Genomic DNA, 25,365 nt, shown 5'->3' with positions numbered 1-25,365 from the left:
TCCTTTATTATGCTGTTTGCCTCTACTCCCACTCTCTCTAGGACTTTTGTCATGAAGGCATGTTGGATTTTGTCAAAGACCTTTTATGGATCTATTGAAACAATCATGTGGCTTTTTTCTTTAAGTCCACTTATATTTATTGATTAGTATATAGTAGACCATCCCTATATCTAGGTCTAAAGCCAGTTTGTTCATGGTGGGTGATCTTTTTGATATGCATCTATATTTAGCTACCAAATATTTTACTGAGAATTTTTGCATCTATGTGCATCAGGGATGTTGGCCTATAGTTTTCTTGTGTTGTATTTTATCTATGTTTTATATTAGAGTAATGATGGCTTTGTAGAATGGCATTGGAGATGCTCCTTCTATTTCTTTTTCTTTATTTTGGAATAATTTTAGAAGTGTTGGTTGTAGTTCTTCTTTCAAAGTCTGGTAGAATTCTATTGCGAATCCATCTGGGCCTTGACCTTTTTAATCAGAAGGTTTGTTATTGCTGTTTCAGTCTTTGTTGTTTTAGGTGTGTTTAGGTCACTGATCCCTTTTTGTTTGAACTTTGGTGAGTTGATGAATCTGGAAATTCACCCATTTCTTTTAGGTTTTCTAACTTAATGGAGTATAGGTTTTTAAAATATTCCATTAGGACATTGTGAATTTCTATGGTGTCCATTGCAGTGTTACCCTCTTCATCTCTGATTTTATTAATTTGGATTACTCCCTTTCTTTCTTCCTTCCTTCCTTTCTTTTTTCTTTTTTTGGGTTAACTCAGCTGAGGGTCTGTTGAACTTGGCTATCTTTTCAAAAGACCATCAGATTTGTTGATTCTTTATACTGTTTGTTTGCTTCTGATTCATTACTTCTACCCTGGCTTTTATGATTTCTTCCCATCTCCTGGACTTTGGTTTAATTTGTTGTTCTTTTCTAAGTGCTTTAGCTGCATCATCAAGTCACTTATTTATGTTCTTCCTAATGTTTTAATGTATGCACTTAGAGCTATAAAGTCTGTCTTATGGCTGCTATTAATGTTTCCCAGAGGTTTTGATATGTTGTATCTTCATCTTCCTTTATTTCCAGGAATGTTTATATCCATCTTGATTTCTTCTTGGTCTAATTCACCATGCAGTAGTCTTCTGTTTAATCTCCACAAGTTCATATAATTCCTAGAAATTCTTTTCTGTTTATTTCAGGTTTTATTGCATTGTGGTCAGGTAAGACAGAGATATTTCAATTATTATTTATTATTTCAGATTTGTTTTGTGTTTGAGTAAATGCTCTGTTTTACAGTAATTTTCATGGGTTTCTCTTTTTTATTTTTTATTTTTGAAGATATACCTTAATTTTATTATCTCAGATTGGAAAGGTAAAATTAAGGTAGTCAACACTCCAAGTAAGAATAACTGATCTCATTTATAAAAGAAAAAAGTGACTTAGGAAGCAGCCATTATGCTCACCTTTTGCTAACTAAAATAAAAGATGAGTTATCTAATTCAATATATGTTAACCACAGTTTGTGTGGTTTGGTGAAATAGTATGAGAAACAATAAAATATATTTCTTTGAATTATTTTCCTTACTGACTGAATCATTTTACTTTCTGTCTCCCCCTTTTATTAAAAATAAAAAATTTAAAAAAATTAAATATATTCATACAGTATAACCTGATTACAGTTTCCCCTCCCTCAGCTCCTCCCAGCTCCTCCCCACATCTCTTCCCATCCAGATTCACTCCCCTTTCTGTCTCTCATTAGAACAGACAGGCTTCTAAGAGATAACCAAACATGACAAAATAAACCATAAGAAGATCAAATAAAATCAAAATTGGGCAAGGCAAACCCACTGAAGAAAAAGAGCCCTAAGAGAGTCACAAGAATTAGAGACTTGTTCACACACTCAGGAATCCTATAAAAATACTAACCTAAAAATTTTAATATATACACAGAAGATCAGGTACAGACCCATGCAGGCCCTTTGCTTATTGTTTCAGTCTCTGTGAGTTCCTATCAGTTTTGTCTAGTTGATTTAGAGGGCCTCATTCTACTGGTGTCCTCCATACTCACTGGCTCTTACACTTTTTCTGCCTCCTCTTCCACGGGGTTCCCTGAGCTCTGAGGGGAGGGATTTGATTAAGACAACCCATTTAGACTCCCTCACAGTGTAATGTTAGGTTGTGGGTCTCTGCTTCTGTTCCCATCTGCTTCCAGAGGAAGCGTCTCTGATCATGACTGAAAAAGACACTGATCTATGAATGTAGCAGAATGTCATTAGTAGTCCTTTTATTGCCTCATCTTTTTTGGCCAGTAGTGTTTACTTTTATAGGTCACAGGGCTATCTAGTCTCAGGTTCTTGGTCACCCAAGCAGTGTCAGATATGGGTTCCATCAAATCAGTTATTGGTTGGTTAATCCCATGAGCTTTGTACCACCATTGCCTTAGCACATTTTGCAGGCAGGATAGATTGCTGATCAAAGTTTTGTGGCTGAGTTGGTCTTTATGTTTCTCTTTTGGTAGCCTACAGAGTACCTTTCCATACCAAAGCACCAAAATGTAGAGCTGAAGGTTCTATGTAGGTACCAGCTCACCCTCTCCATGTTCAATGAGTTGTGTGGGTGTTGTCTTAGGCAATGGACCATTCTGTCTGTTTGGAGAGAGCAACCCATTGTCTTGGAAACAGCCTGATAAATGTGGGCTTCTAAGAAGAATATATACTTGTTGATTGTGGTGATATATTACTTATGATTTATTAAAGCTTGCCTGAGAATACAGAAAGCAAAGTCAGCCTCAAGCTATAGAGATCAGACAATGGTGATACACACCTTTAATCTCAGCAGCCAGAAGCTAGGAGGTGGTGGTACACACCTTTAATCCTAGGACTCAGGATTAAGAGATAGACAGATATCTGTGAGTCCAAGGCCACCCAGATCTACACAAGATTGATCCAGTCCTAAAGAGAAACAGCTCACACAAAGGTGTTCTCAGCACTTGGAGTGACACACCTTTAATCCCAGCACTAGAGGGATATAAAAGATAGGAACAGGGTCTTCAGTAGTCAGTATCAGGCATTCATTCTCCAGCCACATTGAGGATAGGAAGACATTCAGTCTCAGGATTCTCAGCCATGCTGAGGAGATACAGCAGAATCCGCCCTTTCAGCCTGAGGTAGTGGTAATAGCCAGTGGCATGCTACTTTGCTTTTCTGTTCTTCAACTTGAAGCTCGAACCTCAATATCAGTCTCTGTTTTTTTGTTTGTTTGTTTGTTTGTTTTGTTTTTTATTTATCATGCAACAGTTGATATATAGGTGGAATATTATGTAGATACTGGTTGGGATCATTTGATGTGTGATGTCATTTAACATTCTAACATCTAAAATTCTAACATTTCTTTATTGCTTTTTTTTCTAGATGACCTGTCTATTGGAGAAAATAGAGTATTGGAATCACCTACTATTACTGAGTTGGAGTTAATATGTGTTTTAAAGTCCAATAGCATGATTTTTATGAAATTGAATGTTTATGAGTTTGGTACATATATGTTCAGGATTGTAATTCTTCTTGGTTAAACATTCCCTTTATTAGAATGAAGTGTCCTTCTTTATCTCTTCTGACTAATTTTAGATTGAGATCTATTTTGTCTGATATAGTGATAGTAACCTGCTTGTTTACTGGTTCCATTTGCTTCTCATCTTTTTTCTGTCCTTTCACTTTAAAGCAGTACCTGTCTTTGAAGGTTAGATGAGTTTCTTGTAGACAACAAAAAGATGGATTTTGTTTCTTCATCCATTCAATTAACCTGTTCCATTTGGTTAGAGACTTGAGGCCATTAATATTTAAAGTTGCCATTGAAAGGCATGTATAAATTGCTGTCATTTTCTTTTTCTTTTGCTTGTGTTCTTGGTTCTCTTTTGTGTCTTAGTAATTATAATTTCATTTTCTTTTCTTTCTATAGTCTCTTGGCCATGCTCATGCCTTCCTTCAGTTGAAGCATTGCTTCTAATATTCTTAGTAGAGATGGGTTAGCAGATATGAATTCCTTTAGCTGTTTATATCACAGAAAGTTTTCCTTTTTTCCTTCAACTGTCACATAGTTTTTCTGGGAGTAGTATGGACTGCTATGTTTATATGATTGCAGTATGGTCTATTAGAATGTAAAGACCAATACTCTAAGCCAGTCTTCTCAACCTGTGGGTCATGATCCCTTTGGGTGTTGAATGACCCTTTCACAGGGGTGCCTAGGACAATTAGAAAACACAGACATTTATATTATGATTCATAACAGCAAAATTACAGTTATGAATTAGCAATAGAAGTAATTTTATGGTTGGATTTACCACAATATGAAGAACTATATTAAAGGGTCATACCATTGGGAAGGTTGAGAACCACTGCTTTAAGCTCTTCTGGCTTATAAAGTTTCCTTTGAGACGTAAATTATTATTCTTACTGGTTTTTCTTTATATGTGACTTGTGATTTTTTTCTCTTACAGCTTTCAACAAACTCTCTTTATTCTCTATATTTGGTGTTTTAACTATTATATGCCTTTGAGGTTTTCTGGTTTTGTGTATTTGGTGCTATGTATTTTTTTTTGTGTGTGTGTAGGTAAGTCTTCCCTAATTTTGTTTAAGATATGCTCTATACCACTGACCTGGAACCTGCCTCCTTCTATGCCTATAGAAGGAGGTTTTTTCATAGATCTGGTTTTTTCATGGTGTCTCAAAGTTCCTGCATTTTCCTTTTGTGTTTCTCTTTTAATTATGCTATTCTTTAATTGAGTGGTCCAATTTATCTATACTATCTCTGATTTTTTATCTTCTACTTGATCCATTCTATTGGTGAGGATTTCCTTTGTGTTTTTAAATTGGGTTAGAGGAGGAAAAAGGGCACCAAGTATAAACCTGAAGTCTATGAGAAGGACTGAGAGAGAGACACAACTTCAAGTTGCCCTTGTTCCTCCCAACATTATGATTTTGACAAGGCCATGGGACTGCCATGGGCTGTCAATCAATGACCTATAAGCAATTATTCCTTTAGGGAGGGGTAGCTGGAAGTGTTTGTTTAGGAGTGCAGGAGATGGAACCTGGGGCCTGGTGCATACTGGGCAAATGCTGTACTGCTGAGCCACACCCCAGCCCCCGTATAATTCCCATTAAACTAAGTTATATTAAATATGCTTTATGAAAAAAACAAGAATAAATAAACAAACCTTTGGCTCATTAAAAAATAAATAAATTGGGATAGAGGTTTTTTTTTTTTTTTTTTTTTTTTTTTTTTTTTTTTTTTTTGGTTTCTCTGTGTAGCTTTACTGACTATCCTGGCTCTCGCTCTGGAGACCAGGCCGGCCTCGAACTCACAGAGATCCACCTGCCTCTACCTCCCGAGTGCTGGGATTAAAGGCATGCGCCACCAACGCCCGGTTGGGTTAGAGTTTTTCAATTCTATCTTCATTTCTGTTTGGATTCTGTTCACAATTTCTCTTTATTGAATTTTCTTTTGAAATCTTGAATTATCTTTGCCATTAATTCCAGCCTTATATGGTTGTCTTCTTTTTTTTAACTTTTTTATTAGTTCAAATTCGGAACAAGCTTGCTTCACATGTCAATCCCTTCTCCCTCCCCTCCCTCTATCCCTCCCCCAAACCCCCACTTGCCTCTCACCCTATCCACCCTCCACTCCCCAGCCAGGGTAGAGCCCTCGACGGGGCTCCCCAAAGCCCCCCCGCATCATCCTGGGCCAGACCTAGGCCCTGCCCCATGTGTCCAGTCCAAGAGTGCATCCCTTCACGTGGGATGGGCTCTCAAAGTCCCTTCTTACACAGGGAAAAATAGTAATCCACTACCAGGGGCTCCCTAGAGTTCGGAGGCCTTCTCATTGACATCCATGTTCAGGGGTCTGATTCAGTCCTGTGGTGGCCTCCCAGACAGCAGTCTGAGGTCCATGTGCTCCCCCTTATTCAGGCCAGCTGATTCTGTGGGTTTCACCAGCCTGGTACCGACCCCTTTGATCTTCATTCCTTTCTCTCTGCAACTAAGTTCCAGAGTTCAGTTCAGTGTATATCTGTGGATGTCTGCCTCTGCTTCCATCAGCCACTGGATGAGGGCTCTAGGATGGCATAAAAAGTAGTCATCAGTCTCATTATAGGGGAAGGGATTATCCTCTCCACCATTGCCTAGATTGTCAGTTCGTGTCATCTTGTAGGTCTCTGGAAATCTCCCTAGTGCCAGATCTCTCTTCGGGCCTATAATGGCTCCCTCTGATATGGTATCTCTCATCATGCTCTCCTCTATTCTTCCCCCAACTCAATATTTCTGCTCTTCCATTTCCTCCTCTCCTCCCCTCTTATCCTGCTCTCATTCTGCCTGCTCCCTCGTCCCTATCTTCATGCTCCCAATTAGCTCAGGAGATCCTGGCCCTTCCCATTCATTTTTCTCTTAGAGTCTTTCTTGTTTCCCAGTTTCTTTGGTGAAAAGGATTGTAGGCTGGTAATCCTTTGCTCTACGACTAAAATTCATATATGAGTGAGTACATGTCATGTTGTCTTTTTGTGACTGGGTTACCTCACTCAGAATGGTTTCTTCGAGTTCCATCCAGTTGCTTGCAAATTTCAAGATCCCGTTGCATTTTTCTGCTGAGTAGTACTCCATTGTATAAATGTACCACATTTTCTCTATCCATTCTTCAGTTGAGGGGCATCTAGGTTGCTTCCAGGTTCTGGCTATTACAGACAATGCTGCTATGGACATGGTTGAACATATGTCCTTGTTGTATGAACGTGCATTATTTGGGTATATGCCCAAGAGAGGAATTGCTGGATCTTGAGGTAGACTGATTCCCATTTTCTTGAGCAAATGCCATACTGATTTCCAAAGTGGTCTTACAAGTTTGCACTCCCACCAGTGGAGGAGTGTTCCTTTTTCTCCACATCTATGGCTGTCTTCTTGAACTGCACTCAGGAGTTAATTCCTATCATCTTTAAGGTGTTTGCTTGTGTTCTCTTTAAACACACTGAGTTCTTTGATCATTTTAGTGATTTTTCTTTTAACTTCTGTGTCCTGGGTTCCTCTAGGAATGCAAACATCTCTATGGTTTGGGAGGGTGACATATTGCTTGTGTTTTGGGAATGTGACCTGGGCATGTGACCTTAATCAGTTCTTCAGATACTCAATGTTTTTGTTTTTAATGGAGAAGTGGAGATGATTTCAATTCAGTGGTTACTGAGAAAGCATGCAAAAGTGACTCCTAGCTGGGTCAATGTAGTGATATATTATTTATGATTTATTAAAGCTTGCCTGAGGATTCAGAAAGGAAAGTCAGCTTCAAGCTATAGAGATCAGGCAGTGGTGGTAAACAACTTTAATCTAGGACTCAGGATTAAGAGGTAGACGGATTTCTGTTAGTCCAAGGCCACCCAGGGCTACATAAGAATCAGTCTAAAAGAGTAACAGAGCTCATACCTTTAATCCCAGCACTAGAGAGATATAAAAGATAGGAGCAGGGTCTTCAGCATTCAATCTCAGGATTCTCCAGCCACATTGAGGAGAGCATAGCAGTCTGGGATTGTAGTCTGAGGTTTGGTGGAGCCAGGATTGCCTTTCAGTCTGAGGTACAGGTAAGAGCTAGTGGCTGCCTGCTTTGCTTTTCTGATCTTCAGCTTGAACCCCAGTGTCTGTCTCTGGGTCTTTATTTTTCATGTTATAGGTCAAGCTGAGCTAGTGTGCGCAATGCAGGCAAGCAGGGACCTGGGCACTCACCCAGCTAGGCTGGTATACAAATCACATGATCCAAGGTAGGCCTGAGAGTGTGGGAATGGCACAGGTGGGCAGAGACATCTTCAGCCTGTTTTTCAGTCATCAGCCCTATGTTTATCTTCTAAAGCCTCCTTTTTCTCTCAATACCAGTGTTTTTCTTTCTCAGTCTCTGAAATAGTCTTTGGACTAAGCTGCTGGTCATGAAGTCTCCCTGACTTCATCTGAGTCCATTGCAATCCATATTGTTAACCTAAGGCTTAACTCTTAGGTTAGAATTTAAACCCTTATCATTGTATCTAAGGCCCTTCAGATCCAGTACCTGTTTGCTTTCCTGTGTGTCACCTGTTTCTTCCTTCCATATACCCCACCCTGTAGCTTTTCTTCTCTGCTCTATTCTGCACTTCCCGTCACTTCAGTTACTTTTGCCTTCTCCCTACAATGCCTTTCTAACCCATATCTGCCTGGCTTCTCTTATTTCAGGAAGTCAATTAGCCACTGACATCTCTGTGAAGTCTTCTGTTCTAGTTTGCTGTCCTGTTGCTGTAATAAGACACTGAACAAAAGCCACTTGGGAGGCAGACAGGGTTTACTTCAGCTTCAGGTTACATCCTATCATTGAGAGAAACCTCAGCAGGAGCTCACGGAACCTAGAGATAGGAACTATCAAGCAAAGACCATAGAGGAACAGGGCTTACTGGCTTGCTTCTAAGCTCATGGTCAAATATCTTTCTACTACAATCGAAGCCCACCTTCCCAGGGATAATACCACACACAGTGGACTGGAACCTCCTTCATCAATTAGAATTAATAAGAAACCCACAGATATGCCCACAGACCAATCTGATGGAGGCCTTTTCTCAGTTGAAATTCTCTCTTCCCAGTATGTCTTGGTTTGTGCCAAGTTGACTAAAACTAACAATGACACCTTCTATGACTTCCGTATAATGCGCAGTGTTCTATTACAGCATTCAACAATGGTACGTACTTGATTGTGTCATCAGACCATAGCCTTTCAAGAACAAAGATTAAAGACTAATCTTTTTAAATCTCTACAGCTAATGCAATGTCTGACATACAAGATATGCTCAATAAACACAACAACGAAGGATAAAAGGCTAGATAAATAGAGATTTAGCTTACTCTGATGCTCTTTCATTACCAGTCTTGACCTTAGGGATATGTACTCATGGCTCTATAATAATAAAATCATAAAATAAAAAAATAACAGAGCTTTACTTTTTCAGTATTTAATATACCCTTTCTATCATATTCTTTACCCTCTCCTAACTGCTCCCAGATCCTCCCCATCCCGATGTACCCAACTCCATGAACCCCAGAACATGTAGTCCCTTTTGGGTTGGACAACCACTGCTAGGCATGGGGCCTGTTCTGGAGTGTGGTTGATATACTCAGTGTCACTCCATTGAAGAAAAGTGATTTTTCCCCTCTCCTACCAGGTATCAATTGGAAATAACTTACTTCCTGGTTAGGGGTAGGACTGTATGCCCACTTCCCATTCTCAGTGCTGGGAGTTTGTCTGTTTTAAACCTGTGCAGGCTGGGCATGCTGTTTCGGTTTCTATGAGTTCATATGTATATCAGTCCTGTTGTGTCTAGAGAATGCTGTTTCCTTTGACTCATCACCACCTTGGATTTTACAATCTTCCTGCTTCCTCCTCTGCTTAGATCCTTGAGCCTTAAGGCCAGTGTGTGATAAGGGTAGCTCGTTTAAAGCTAAGTGCTCTGAGGTCGATCACTCTCTGCACTTTGTCCAGTTGTGAATATCTGTGTTAATTACTATCACTCATAAAGCTTTAAATCAGTAATTAAATATCTCGGTTTTTTCCTAGGAACTATGAGTCACAAGATCTGGGTGTTGTATATGATATATCAGAACAGTAAATATATTATATAGCTATGCAGACACATAGAACAATTGAAAGCCTAAAACTCATAGAAACTCAAAGGCAGAAAGCATGGCTTAAAGAAAACATGTAAAGTGAGAGAAAATATAGCTATCATTTTTATAAAATTCAAACTCACTTTCCATTTAAAATTTTATTAAAAATAACAGCCCAGCTTCACTAATTCTGTGGTTTCTATTAGTACATAAAAACTTAATGTTAAACTTAAAAATCATTCAGCATTTCTTGCTTTTCCAGTAGGAGTTACATTAAGCGATAATGTTGTACAACTTTTGATGGCTGTCAGTGACTGATCTCTGTACCACTGCTATTCACGGAAGAATGTGGCACTTCCACAGCACTCGCTTTTACCCACCGTCTGCTTACGTTTTCAGAATGACGTCATATCCGTGTTTGACGATTTAGACTTTTTGTTTTCCTTTTCTGAGTCACTACCGATGATGCCTCAAGCCTCATTTCTTCTGCTCACTTCCGTGGCAGGCACACCCTGGAATTTGTTATCATCTAAAATTGTTTCAGATGTGAGAACATTTGTTTTAGACATCAGACTCTGACATAACCTTTAACCAATTACTCTAGTTTGTCATTAGTTGCCTTCACTGAGATCTGCAGTTCGAGGTTGCCTACTTTTAGATCTCTTTCTCTTCCTGTCTGCCTTCATTCCTTCCTCTCCTGATTGACATCTACAGAGTTTTGCTTCTCCTTCCTTATTCTTAATGCCCTTAACTGCCCTGCCTGGCTTCCACTTTGCCTTCCTGACAGCACATAACACTGGTTTCCACTACTTAAAGGTCTTTGGGGTAAAGAGGATGAACAAAGAGATGCTCCACCGTCCTCCCAAACAAACCTTCCCTGCCTCTCTGTGGGGGATTTCCTGTTCCAATTATCAGGTATAAGGCAAACATCAGCTCCCCCACCCAACACACACACACACACACACACACACACACACACACACACACACACACACACACAAATTGTACTGACGGTTCAGTTCACTACTATTTCAAGAAAAGGAGGGATTGTCCCTTGGCACCCCTGTTTTTCATCATCTTTCTTAGCTCCAGTGAGATCACACCTCTGCTGACCTCTCCTCCTCACAAAGACACTGCCTTCTCTAGGAGCTTTTAGCAGATGAGACATACCACACTTTTGATGGGGAATGCTGTCAGGTAAATCCATCCTGATTATCAGAACCCCTGCTTTTTCTTTTCTTTCTTTCATTCATTTATTTTAATTTTTAAAATTAATTTTACATTCAACCATAGTTCCCCTCCCTCCCTTTCTCCTTCCTTATTCTTAATGCCCTTAACTGCCCTGCCTGGCTTCCACTTTGCCTTCCTGACAGCACATAACACTGGTTTCCACTACTTAAAGGTCTTTGGGGAAAAGAGGATGAACAAAGAGATGCTCCACCGTCCTCCCAAACAAACATTCCCTGCCTCTCCTGCCCCCATAGAACCCTTGCTTTTTCAAAATTATGCAGTATAAATATTCACTTCAGTTTGAAAGAGCCCTATCCCACCTCTCTGGGTTGGTCTGACTATGTGATACTGTGCCCAGTTCACAGGTAACACATACATGAACATGACAAGACGGCCAGTGAAAAAGCAGGGAGGCCAGAAAAATGGAGAGAAGGAACATGGCGATGAGGTTCAGTAGAGAAGAGGGCCTGTTTATCTTGCCCTTGTTTATAAAGATCTGGTAGGAAGCCTGAGAAATCATAAAATTTTAGAGTTATTTGTAATAATAGAGAGATGAAATAGAGACAGTGGAGACAATCTCAATGTGAATACTTTTATCTGTGTTGTGTATCAAATGTCTATATTTCCTACTGACAAAAGCAGACAATTCTTGACTTCATCTTCTTTCTTTAGCTTCCTGGCTATTCCTTGTGGAGTTCAGGAAAGACATCTACAGTGTCTGTTTATTCTTGGTCCTGAAGTTTTTGGACCACTGATGACTCGCAAAATAAAGTCCATGGATCTGTCATTCCTCCAGAGTGCCATGTTCTTTGACATCTTTCTCCATCTTCACATTTAATACCAAATTAATATCAATTGTAATCACAGGAACCAAGTCGATGTTGATATCCTCATACTGTATGTGCTGCCAGCACACAAACCCACATTGTTGAGAGAGACTTCTTTTCCATGTCTACCAGGAAGGGAAAGGAGTCAGCAATAACATCACACACATAGTCCCCAGAGCTGTTGACCCTCAACTGCCTGCTCTAAGATAAGAAACTCCTCTGTCCTCCCAAAAAACCTGTGTGAAATAAACCAACACAGAGTGGGTAGGTGGGAGGAATGACTTAAGGCCATCTCTGTTTCAGAGACAGGCATGGAACCTCTATGAAGAGAGGTTTCCATTCAGGATCACATGAGTACCCATATCCTTTTACAAACACCAGTTTATTCATTTGTACCTGGAACCTTACAGATAGATGCCTTGATGTCCCTCACTGCGATTCACTTCCCATCCCTGCCAAGCCTACTCTGGGCTTCCACACTTCACTTCCATGAGCCGTTTGCAGCTTTCTTTACCTCCACTGCAGAACTTGATGTTCTCTGGCTTCTTTTCGTTGTTCTTTGACACTTTCGTTCTCCAAGATTCTCACCTGGTCATTCCTCCCATGCTTTTGTAAATCCAATAAGGTCAGTTTTAACAATCTTCAGACACATTGAGCATCTAGCATGTGGCTAGTCCTGCTTATGGCATATCCAAGTGCAATTATTATATCTGACCTTTCCAATAAGAGTTCATAGGAAGCTTTTGGTGTGTCATAGTTTCCATTCTTGACATAGGAAGTTACAGTTAGTTGCCCTGGTCAGGTTTCAAGGTTTTTAATTAAAAGAACCAGCTCCCAAACACATCTCCAAAGTTTCTAATTTCCTCATTTTACTGGATGGTGTTCCCATCATCTAAAGGAATCATACATATATCATGTAGCATTCTTTCTTTATAAAATTGTATTTTGTGTGTCAAGTAAGAACAATATGAATAAGCTGCAATATCACACATTTATAATAAAATATAACTAGCTGGTAAATTTTAAGCAATGACTTTGTATTCTGAAAGCAATTGATTTTACTTTAGGACCAAATATAATTTATCCAGGACTTTGAAAAGGAGGTCAAATAGATATTTCTTCTTATCCACATAATAGAGATTTACAACATGCATTTGATTTGTAAAATAAAACTGCTCAGAATCAAATTACAGAGACACTAGGTTATTTCAAACCCAGTGCCTGCTAGACCTTGCTGGCCTCTGTGGAAGTCCTTGTAACCAGGCAAACATGTTACTGCTATGGCATTGTCTCCTGGAACAAAATAAGGCCCTAAAGTCTTTGGGGAGCTGGGCCACTTTGGACTTCAGCTCAAACTGGAGCCTAAGGAATTTAACCATAAAACTCATACTGATGTACACACAAATATAGAAAACTTGGCACCTGCCTTCCCTGGTCTACACATGATTTTGTTCTTCTAGGGTGTCTAATTTGTCCTTTGATGTAAGATGGAGTGCCAGGTTTAAATGTGTGTCTTTTAAATAAAGGTGTATTTTGTTTTAAGAGTAAACAACTAAAATAAAACAGCAAGGCTACAGGAACTGGGTAGGATAAGAGTAGAGGGATTTAGATATGGGAAAGTGGGATTCAGTAAGATGAGTGCCCTTTGACAAGTACTGCCAGAGCTGGGGTGCTGAGATTTTATGGGAGGGGGATTGTGCACAACTGAAATGTGCATTTGCCTTTGAAGCAAGATTCTCCTTCATTCCAAGTACTAGCCCATTACAAAGTCCGTGAGGAATCAAGGAATCAGAGTTGCAGAGTCGGATTTCATATTTTTTCCCTAGCCTGGCTGTGGGAGAGCCAAACAACAGAATTGAAGCCTGGAAGAACCAGGAGTTTCTTATGTATTTATTTATTTATTTACTTTGATTTTTTGAAGCAGGGTTTCTCTGTGTAGCTCTGGCTGTCCTGCAACCCACTCTGTAGATGAGGCTGGCCTCGAACTCCTACAGATCCTCCTGTCTCTGCCTCCTGAGTGCTGGGACTAAAAGTGTGCCGCAACCACCACCAGCACCCTGCTAACCAGAAGTTTCTTAATCCCATCATTGTATATAACACTACCACAGAAACTGCCCTGTGTGCCTCCATCACAGAAGTGTGGTGGAAATGGGATGACAAAGAGTGTCTTCCTTCTGTGACCACTTTATTCCCTGCATTACATTGCTATTTATTGATATTTCTCTTCTCGTCTTTGCTTGGCTGTTGTGTAGCCCCCATTTTCCTCTATTTCTCTGTTTCACTCTGTTTCTCTATCTTTGGTCTTATATTGATTGTGAAGATATAGTAAGTAGCAATTAAAAACCCTGAAGCATATTTATTTACTGAGTATGTGATAACTAAAATCCCTCACGTGGCTGCTCTGTACCAGCTACTGAGCTCTTATGCCCAGCATCCTCAGAAGTGTTGGCCCATCTAGGGAAACACAGGACCAGAGGTTAATTAAGCAGGTCTCCAAACACAAAATAAATGATGGAGTAGAGACCATGTTTGGATTTCTCTGGCATCTAAACTCATGTTTTCCCATGGAAACGTGCTTTAAGTTAAAAGTGATTTTGAATAACCTCTGGGTTTCACCCAAGAGACCTCAGAGATGGGTTGCAGGAGGAGCCAAAGAAGCAATTGAAGAAAAAGCCCAGAAAGGTGGAAACAGGGTTTCATACTGGAAGGATGTTGCACAGAAAAATTCATTTTATATTATTTTCTATCCCTTTCTCAAACCTAGTTACTGATCTTTATTATGTCCTCTGACTCCTGGCTGATACCTCAAAGAGGCAAGTTGTTTTGTTTAAGTTAGGTCCCTTAGATGCAATAAACTGTCCAAATATCTTCAAATCCTCTTAGCCCATCTTCTGCCCTCTTCTCCTACTCCCTCTCCTCCCCACCACTCTCTCTCTTTCTCTAGTGTGCAATGCAGGCAGGGGATTGGTTCCCAAGGCTTGATTCCTTAATGAATGGAAAGCTACAAGCCATGCCCTTAGGGAACACCTGAACCCAGCTCCCTGCAGCTTCTAAGTTCATAGTCACTGGCCACCAAGGATACCTGGCATTAAAAGCAGCTGCAGTTTTAAATGGCAAATCCTCTAGGAAAAGACTGTTTATACCTTTCTCGGCTTTTTCTATAATTTTAACTCCTTTTGAGCCACTCTTCTTTACATTGCAGCTTGTTAGGAAAGGCAATGGCAGCCAGAACTGACATCTGAAAGAACAGATATTCTGAGTTGGTGGAAAAGAGCCCCCTAAGCCTATAAGCTGTTTAGTGACACTGATTGTTCTGTACTAAGCTATGTATAATGAAGTCTGCACTTACTCCCATTCAGGTTCCAAAGGGGCTGTTAGAGTGCTGGGGGCTTTCAGACATCATTGCATCCAAATACCCCAAACTCTACAACATCACACACAGCACTGCATCTGGGCTCCCCCAAACTCTACAATATCACACACAGCACTGCATCTGGGCCCCCAAACCCCATTTTCTACCATATGAAGTTTTCTTTTTCTCTGACACAAATAATGACTACCTTCTACACTATCTACGCAGAGAAACAATCCATTTACTCACAGCTCAGTATGAAAACACATGGCTTACAGATGTTCCTGTCATGATGTAAACTGATTCATAGCCTAGTCCCATTATTTATAGCACCCATAATTTCCTGAGTGCAAGTAATTATTCTTTTACAAGCCATTTTTTTTAATGCTTAATAAAGCTAAGATACATTTTTGTGAAATCTTTTTTGATGCTTTCCAAATTGGAATTCACCCCAACTAGTTTTTACTTGTGTGGCCCAAAAATACTTGTGTTTCAGTGAATTCCTCAAAACCAAGATGCTTGAATTTAAAAATTAATAAGTAAGTAAGTAAAACCAAATATAGCCAAAAGTTCTTGGCATCCTTGAAGTTTGAATTTTGTTGTAAGTCTCCATGAAAATTACATCTAAATGAAGTGAAAACCTCAAAATGATGCATTATATAATAATCTGGATTTCATACTACTGATATCAAATACATTTGAAAAAATAAAGGATAAGAGAATTTTTTTAAAAATCACTTTTAATTGGTACTCATTGTCCTGGTGTCTTTTCTCCCAACGTATTTTCCTTTTATTTTTATTCAATATTATACTGTGAATATTCTAACAAATAAAAACTCTTAAATTAGTCATAAAATTGTCTATTTCTTAGTGGCCAACATTTTATTCATCCTTCTATTGTCGGACAGTAGGGTTATTTCGAGTTTGTCTCCATTGTAAATAAGGAAGAGACAAATATCATATGCACTTCTCCAAGTGCATTTGAATTATTTAATTGTGCCATCCTTATCTTACTTCACATATGAGAAAAATTCAACAAAATGGATTACAGACTTGATTGTAAGCTCTGAAACAGTGAAACTCCTAAAACAAAGCCCCAAGGAAAGGTCTAGAACATGGGTCTTCAACAGGATTTCTTGCACATGATTCCAAAAGCATAAGAAACAAAGGAAAAATGGACATCTGAGACTTCAAAAACTTAAAATCTGCATATTAAAAAAATGAAAAGCATCCTATAAGATGGCAGAAAACTAATATTTGCCAAACATTTATGTAATGACATAATCATATCTAAAATCTGGTAGGAACTCCTGAGATCCATGTAACAAAACAAAACCCTGGAGTAATAATCCAGTTAAAAATTAGCAAAGGAAATGATCTCAGTCATTGTTGTATTGCTGTGACAAGTCACCATGACCAAAGCAACACTTACAAAAGAAAGCATTTAATTGGAGGTTGTTTAAAGTTTCAGGAGTTTAGTTCGTTATTATCATGGGTTTAGTTCATTATTATCATGGTGGCACGTATGGCACTGGAGCAGTAGCTGAGAGAGCTACAGCCTGACCTCTAGGCAGAAAGGGGGATGGGCCTTAGCATGAGCTTTTGAAACCTCAAAGCTTACCCACACCTTCCCCTCCCCACCCCCTATGCCCCCACCCCCATGACACTCTTCCTGGAACAAGACCACACCTACCCCAACAAGGCCACATCTCCTAATTCTTCTCAAATAGTCACTCTCTGGTGACTAAGTACTCAAATATATGAGCTTATGGGGGTCATTCTTATTCAAACACCATGGAAAAGAATAGAGATTTCCCCCAGAGAAGATACGCATATGGCCAGGGGTATATGGAAAGGAGCTGGAGAACATGAGTCATAAGGGAAAAACAAATTCAAACCATCATGAGACTAAAACTTTAATCCTATTAAATGCTGTTTTAAAAAAAAGATAAAAAATTGCTACGATGTAGAAAAAACATGACCCCCTGAACACTATTTGTGAAAACATAAATTGATAACAGCTAGTTAGGAAAGCAGTAAAACTGCTTCAGAAATTAAAATAGAATTGCTATGCAGTCATGCCTTCCCACTAAGGGGTGTTTCTTTAAAGCTCCAAGAGCTCTCTGTAGTTTCATGGTCATTGTGGCATTATTGACAATAACCAAGAAATGAAATGTAGTGGATACATACAATGGAGCATTATTCTTTTTAAAAAGAAGGAAAACTTACCATTTGCAACTACCGGATGACTATGGAAGAATATGCTTTGAAATATAGATAAGAATACTGTATTCATACAAATAATCCTTAAAAATTCACAGGCTTGTAGAATAGAATGTTGATAGCCAAAAAGCCAGGCTAGTCAAAGGACACAAAGTTTCAGGTGTCAGAGTTAGTAGGAATACCAATACAAGATGAATGGGAAACTAGAAATTTATTCTATGTAATAATAATTAAAAAATATAATATAATGAATAATTAATAACCCACTCTAGGAAATAAAACCTGTAGTTAACAATGCTGTGCTGTATACTTAAAATCTTCCTGAGAAGGTGGAGTTGATATCAAATGACCTTACGACACACCAGTAGTTAAAGTGGTCAGACACTTGGAGGCAATGGAAATGTTTGTCATTCTGACTGTGGTGATGATTTCACAGGTGCAAACTCTCCAAACCTATCAAGATACATGTGTTAAATATGGGTAACTTTTGTATGTCAATCTCTTAATAATTTAAATACTTTAATTGGGAGTTAGTCTCAAATACAAATAATATTACAACAAAGTATGTTAATAAAACACCCGGATTGTTTTCCAAAACAATTATACCAGCTCTCAATCCTGATGGAATGTCAGTTTTACCATATCTTCAATTTTATTTCTAACCATCCATATCTGTTTTACTGATCTATGATTAATATACTTGGGATTTACTCCTGGGTTCCCCATAACATTCTGACAATAGTTTATTGGCTAAGAATTTACCTCACCCCATTTTTTTTCTTAGAAAATTAATATTTAAACTATGTGAGGAATCTTTAAAAATATTTTCAAATAAACTAACAAGTATTTCCTGAACCACCACAGTGTACAAAGCACATTATATGAAGAACTATGTCCGGTGTTGTAGAAAATACAGCCCTTGCTTCTACTCTTCTCTCTACACTCTCTACTCTTCTCTCTGCTTCTGCTCTTCTCTTCTTTCTGTCTCTTTATGCTCTCTCTGCTTCTCTATAGCGACCGGCCATGGCGGTCAGCCATTAACCATGTTCCTCTTCTCTCTTAGTCTCCCTACTCTGCCAGGCCTATAATAAACTGGTTAATATGTCTCATCTTGTGCTCTTTTCTTCATTTCTAATTTAAGCAAAAATTTTAACAGTATTCACTTTCTGCTCTTTTTTATTAATTACATAAATAATATAGAGGAGTAGACAGTGAGATAAGTAAAGGAAATATAGTTAATAAGAGGACCACAGAGAAGAAAAATATGGTTTAATGAAGATATATATAGTATCTGTTGTTTTGAGTCTTGACCTTGCATTAAGAGAAATAAAATGCTCAATTGGGGCCTCAAACTCTGGAGACTCAAGATCCTTTTGTAGGAGAATTTGACATAAGTAGGACTTCCTTTAGAAATGATGGTGACAGCAGGTGTGCGATGGAAGAAGTCACATGCTTCTAGTCACTATTCCACTAAAACCAATACTTCCCATAGTGTTTCAACTAAAATAGATAAACATCGGCATTCTGTTTTGCAAATACTCATGGAATGAGATGAAACAGTGTAGTCGAACACAAGGAGCAGCTAAGGCCTCAACCTACTAGGATGTAAGCCATGCCTAGTCACATGGCAAACAAAACATGAAAAGATGTTCTAGTTTTATCTTGGTGACATCTGTTTGTCACAGTCTAGACCCTAAATCTAGAGACTGAATATTAACTGCTGACAATATATAGCTATAGAAATTTACTTTAAGCCAGGAGTTGGTGGCACACACCTTTAATCCCAGCACTTGGGAGGCAGACGCAGGCGGATCTCTGTGAGTTTGAGGCCTGCCTGGTCTCCAGAGAGAGTGCCAGGATAGGCTCCAAAGCTACACAGAGAAACCCTGTCTCGAACCCCCCCCAAAAAAAAAGAAAGGAAGGAAGGAAGGAAGAAGGAAAGAAAGAAAGAGAGAGAGAGAGAGAGAAATTTACTTTAAAATCATTGAAAATTTATGTTTAAAATTTAGTTCCTTATTTGTACTGGTCATGGCTTCGCCTACAGAATAGTCCATGTGGTCAATAGACAGAAAAGGGTATAGACAGGATGTCCATCATGCAGGAAGTCTATTGGACAGGATTTATCTAGTGCTGAGCAGCCAAGTGGCTCGTGACCATTGTTATTTTCTTACAGGCTCTTGAAAATAGGGTGAGGCTTTCTATAATCTATACATGTTATAATTATAGATGTAATATTTAATTTTTATAGATAAGGAAAAGGGAAGTGGTTCTCCCATTTTCTGTTATAAATTGTAATAGTCATGGAATATCAATTATTTCTAGAACATACTCTACTTTTTTAAAGTGGTCTACAAACTAGGTGTGGTTGTGTAAGCCTGTAATCCCAATAATAGTGGGACTCCTGTCTTTGAACAAACAAAATTGATCTAAAATGAAAGCAAGACTGTAGAAATTCTAAAGATCACCATATATAACTACATTAAGGTTATTCAGTTATAAATAGAATGATTATATGTTCTGAGTGTTTTCTTGCCACAACAGTGAACTTTTCTCCTTGGCTTGGGTGATGTATTTGGGTTCTCCCCATCTTATGACTTCTGGGATCACCTTCTCATCCCAATCAACCTGTCCTTGTACCCACAAGTCCATTTTACAAGATTCATGTTTTCTCTCTCATTTTGTGACATATAATTGGACTGGAAGTTATCCACTGGAGCCTGCTGCAATTATCAGTGGGTACACAAATAAAAACAATGATTTCCTTTCTCCCTGAATTTATCCACAGCAAATAGCTCAGAGGTGAGAGTAGCCTCCCCACTCTCGAGCCCTTGTGCCATCCATGCCTGACTATTGATAGACCTGTTCTTGTGTAGAACCAGTTCAGGCATCCACAGTTTCTGTGACTTCGTGATGCTAATATCTATGTCTTGCTCAGATGACATTTCACAGACCTTCTCCCTTTCTCTGGCACTTAACCCTCTTCCTACCCTGTCTTTTGCAGTGGTCTCTGAGCCTTGGAGAAGACAATATAAATTCCTTGTCCAAGCTGGGCACTCATCTGTCACTTCCTCTCTGTACCTTGTTCAACCATGAGCTTCAAACTCACCATCATTTATCTAACAGGGCCTTCTGTGATTAAAGCTGAGCCTGTGCACTTGTCTATAGTTATGCACACAAATAATTAAAAGGTACCTTGGAGTTCCATTAGATAAACAACAGCATTAAGTTCCCCTAGGGCCTATGATCTCCCTGGATCTAGGTTTTTAGCCAGGTTTACAGTACCAGGCATAGAGTGTCTCCTGTGGAGTGTATCTTAAAACCAATGAGGGAGCAGTAGGGGTTTCTTCTTTTTAGGTCTTGTCCCTGTGGGTTTCGGTTTTCTAGAAAGACAAGGATGGTATACACTTTTAAAGTATTCTTTGTGAGCCAGTATGAACTTCTGAAGTTCTTTCAGATCCTTAAATATACCAATCTCTGTTTAAGTCAGGGTTATCACTTCCACATGGTAGTCTCCTTTGATTTTTTTTTTTGAATCAGGTCTAATATCTCATGACTTGTACATCTCAAAGCAATAAGCTTTACTCTTCTGTTTATTGTCTAAATTCTCCCAGAGAATTTAAGCCCCATAAAGACTAAAATTTATATCTATTTTATTTGCTTTACATCCTCAGTGCTAGAAGATAATCTGCATAGCTGACACTCAGTTGTATTTGTGGGGTAAATGAGAGTGAGGTTTGAGCATGAGTCTTTGTGTAGGATCTAGTGCCAAGCAAAACCCATTCCCTAACCTGAAGTAGCATTTGGTTAAGACCCAACTGTAATGGTGTTAACCCAAGGAAAATGAGTTCATGCAAGAGGTACAAAATTCTACAGCAATGCAGAAGAAAACTACAGCACAGCAAAAGGTAAGCATTTAAGGTAGGTCTTAAAGCAAGGCTGGGATATTCAATTTCTGGTTAACCTGGTATGCATGGAAAGATAATGGTTTAGATACTTAGTATGATAGTTAAATTCATTGTCAATTTTTGGGAGTTAACAAACAGAAAATTCATGGGGCACACCTTTGGGTATACCAGAGAGAGTGTTTGTTGAAATCTTTAACTGAAGAAAGAAAACCCCACCCTTGAATTACACTATGCTGTAATTTTAAAATATATTTATAATGAAGATTTAACTGTATAAGCAGAGTGCCAGAGGAGCACTTAGGAAAAAGGGTGAAGGATAAAAGGTGGGGGGTAAATTCTGACTGGATGTCTTTTTCACTGCAGTCGAGAATACTAAAATAATGCCTTTTAGGTGTAAGTTTAAATGAATTTAGAATTATCCTTTGTTACTTTTTGTCACCTGGCAACCTAACAATCTGAGAACATTTTTTTTTTAAGGTTAAACTTTCAATCCCCCATTTACACACAGACTACATTGTCAAAGTTTCCTCTAAACAGCTGCCTATTTAGGCAGTGATCTTGGCTATACTATGAACATTCCAGGCACATTTTACCTTAACTCTGTGTTTGATGTACCAACAGGAATTGCTGAGCTTGTAACCTCAGTAACTCTTAGAGACAGCCTCAAGTTGCTCTCTTCCAAGAGAGCTAGCTAGAACATTCTGCAGTTGACATCTATTTATTTCCCCTTCCCTCTTGGATGCTCACTTTGGGAATTATAGGCTGCACTGCTCCCACAGAGTCCCTGTGGTACCTATGCTAAATGGCATGCCTACTCCATTTGGCTGCCTCTGCCCTTGAGATATTTGGAGGTTGCTCAGCAGCAGCCTGAGCTTAAGATTTAAGGGAGACAGAAGATAGCTTTTGTGTCATCAGTAGTCTAAAGCTGATTCAAACTCTTAACATGAACTCAAACGCATCATATTTGTGTGTGGATGTCCAGGAAGGGCTGGGCATCAGTTTCAAGTACAGCTACAATCATCACTGATTTGACTAGTCCTAGAATCACTGACCTCATCTTCTCCACTATGATGGCCTATAGGGGAAGCTGTACTGTCTTTGTCTTCTCTTGGATCTTTCTCTCAAGATGTACACCCTTTCATAATTGTTATGCTCTCATGGTTGCATTCCCTAGCATGTGTACATACACAAGCAAACATTTCTCTGCTAACTGTTTATGTTTGAGTCCCACACAGCCAATGAAGACCTGCCTGACAGCAATCCCTGGACACCCTGGAAAGAAAATGGGCCACATCTCCTCGACTGCACTGGATCCAACTTGCTCCATTTCAACTGACACTCCGGCCAGAGGTTCGGGTACTGACTTCAATCAAGTTGAGGATTTCAAGCGAGACCTTCAATCAAGTAAATCCCATCTAACATGGACTGGATACTAACATTTTCTTTCTACAGGACCCCATATGACTATCAACGTCCCATTTCAGCAGGAAGTAACTTGGAGAATGCTACGCCCCCTTTCCCCATTGTTGTCACTTAGGATAGTGTATATACCTAGTTAGGAATAGCTTCCTATTGTTTATGACTTTAGGGTTTAGTTATATTTTACCTTTATACTGTTAAGTTTTAATCCTCTTTTAGACTAAAAGGGGAATTGTGGGGCTGGCTACAGCTTCCCCTACAATGGCCTCTAATAAAGACCATGCATCATAACAGCATTGAGCAATGGTTTCTTTAAAAAAATCTTCAGTGCCTTGGGAGATAGCTCAGTGAGTAAAGTGTTTGCTTCACGAGCCTGGGACCTGAGTTCAGATCCCAAGCATCTGTGTAAGAGCTGGGCATGGCAGCATGGGTCTGTCACCTCAGAGCTAGGAGAACTGGGAGTAGAGGGAACAGATACCAGGCCTCACTGGACCAGTGACCTCCAGGTTCACTGAGTCTTAAGAAGAAGGTGGGAAGACCACTGACAAGGTTCTATAATAGGTAAAGGGGCCTGCTACACAAGCTTGATGACCTGAGTTTAATTCCTGGAACCTACATAAAGGTGGAAGGAGACAATTAACCCTACAAAGTTGGCTTCTGAACTCTACAAGTACACTGTCATATATATGCCCCTATTATAAACAAGTGTTGTTTCACTAGTGAATGTGCCTGAAACATTTTGGCTCAGATTCAAGACTATATACATAATGAGCTTCAGTCTTTCACTATACATATGATTTTGATCATATATATATATATATATATATATATATATATATTATATACTATATATATGTGTCTATATATATGTGTCTATATAATATATATATTATATCAGTGATGTAATTATGGAAAACAAAGACCACTTTCATACCCTGATTCTTCAGCATTAGTATCAAATTAGCACATGGTGTAATACAATGTTTGATTTTAAATATTGCTCTTTGAGTTGCTAACTTTATCACTGGGGAACACAGGGCCTCTTGTGTAGCTTCTCATCATTCTAGGTAAAATAGTTATTTAAAAATGGACTCAGAAGGAAATTCAGAAGGCATTAGAGAGGGAGTAAAAATGAAAGAAAAGGGCAAGCAAGCTGGAGAGCTCAGCAGCTGCCAGGAGGGAAAAAGGCAAAAGAAAGAAAAGGTCAGAAATATTGAGTTAGAGCACAAGACCGTGGGCAGCTCGGCAATGGAAACAATGGTGGAGGGCATCAGAGAGAGAAAAGGATACTCAGTACAGCACAGTCAAGAGTTTGGGCCAGTGTTGGAAAAATGAAGCTAGAAAAGGAGAAAAGGAGAGTTAGGCACTTTCTGAATTAGAACTCAGAGAGTGGGCAGACTCAGCAATTAGGATCTTTAATGAACCAGCAAAAAAGGAGTTTTGGGGAGAAAGAATGTCTGTCTGGCCTTCCTGGCAAGAATAAACACCTTCTAGAGACAATTATGCCCCACCCTTTGGCTATCAGACTTTTGAAAACAGTGGACAAAAAAAAAAGTATTACCCAGGAAGCTCATGCTGGGAGAAGGGAGAGGCTGGGCCGTTGGTGCCACCCAGATGATGAGCGTTCCTCCTGAAAACAGATTTCCCACTTGGCACCCCACCTTGGAGAGAGGTGGGAGCAGAAATGACTGTAGTGGATTGGAGCCACACCTTAAGCAACACTGCTCGGTTCTGCATACCTGTCAGCTTGTTCACATTCTAATCTTGATAGAACTTTCTCCAGTATTTACACTCCTACCACAGCTCACCCCTGAGAACTGTTCACCTAAAACAATTTCTTCTGATGTACAGAAGGGGGTTATCCAGTCATTTTTCTATAATTCATGCTGATGACGGGGAATAGTTCCTGCCTAAGAGTGATTCTAAGACTCCATCCTATTTTATCAGTTGCTTGTGGAGGAAGATCTTTCTTTCTTTCTTTCTTTCTTTCTTTCTTTCTTTCTTTCTTTCTTTCTTTCTTTCTTTCTTTCATTTGTACGAGTTGAGCAAGATCTCTGCATCATGGGGAGTTTAGTTGAAATTGTTCTATATCTTACTACAGGGTTTAAGCAATAGTAATTGATGGCCCCAGAAAGGACAAGAGCCAGGAGAATGGTGGCCATGCTTGATCCAGCACAGCAGGGATATGTTACCTTGCATAGCTTAAGAAAACAAAACATCCCAGGGATGCAAGGATGGTTCAACATACGAAAATCCATCAATGTAACCCACCATATAAACAGACTGAGGGGAAAAAAACCACATGATCATCTCACTAGATGCCCAAAAAGCCTTTGACAAAATCCAACACCCCTTCATGATAAAGGTCTTGGAGAGATCAGGGATAACAGGAACATACCTTCACATAATAAAAGCAATATACAGCGAGCCTCTGAACCCTGTGAGCTACAATAATGATGGGCCTGACAGGACCACCCATGGGCACAATAGTGAAATGGATGTGATGGGAACAACCAATTGATTTCGGGTTGGATTTATGGCCAGCTCCAAAGGAGGAAGAACCTCCTTTGTACAGTGCAGTGCCTGCTATTGTAAATCTGGCCAAGATCTCATGGCTGGGGAGCATGTAGACCCTAGAGGAGAACCTATGAGTAGTCTATTGTTTGGATATAAGGGCTGTGGGTCAAAAATAGAGAACACCCAAAGGAAATTCCTTTAGCAGACAAATTAAAGTTCTTCTGGTTAAAACATGTGGAATTTTTCTTTATCCA

The sequence above is a fragment of the Cricetulus griseus genome, chromosome 5 (assembly GCF_003668045.3).
Source record: "Cricetulus griseus strain 17A/GY chromosome 5, alternate assembly CriGri-PICRH-1.0, whole genome shotgun sequence".
Lineage (NCBI taxonomy): Eukaryota > Metazoa > Chordata > Mammalia > Rodentia > Cricetidae > Cricetulus > Cricetulus griseus.
Note: the sequence above shows the minus strand (reverse complement) of the source record.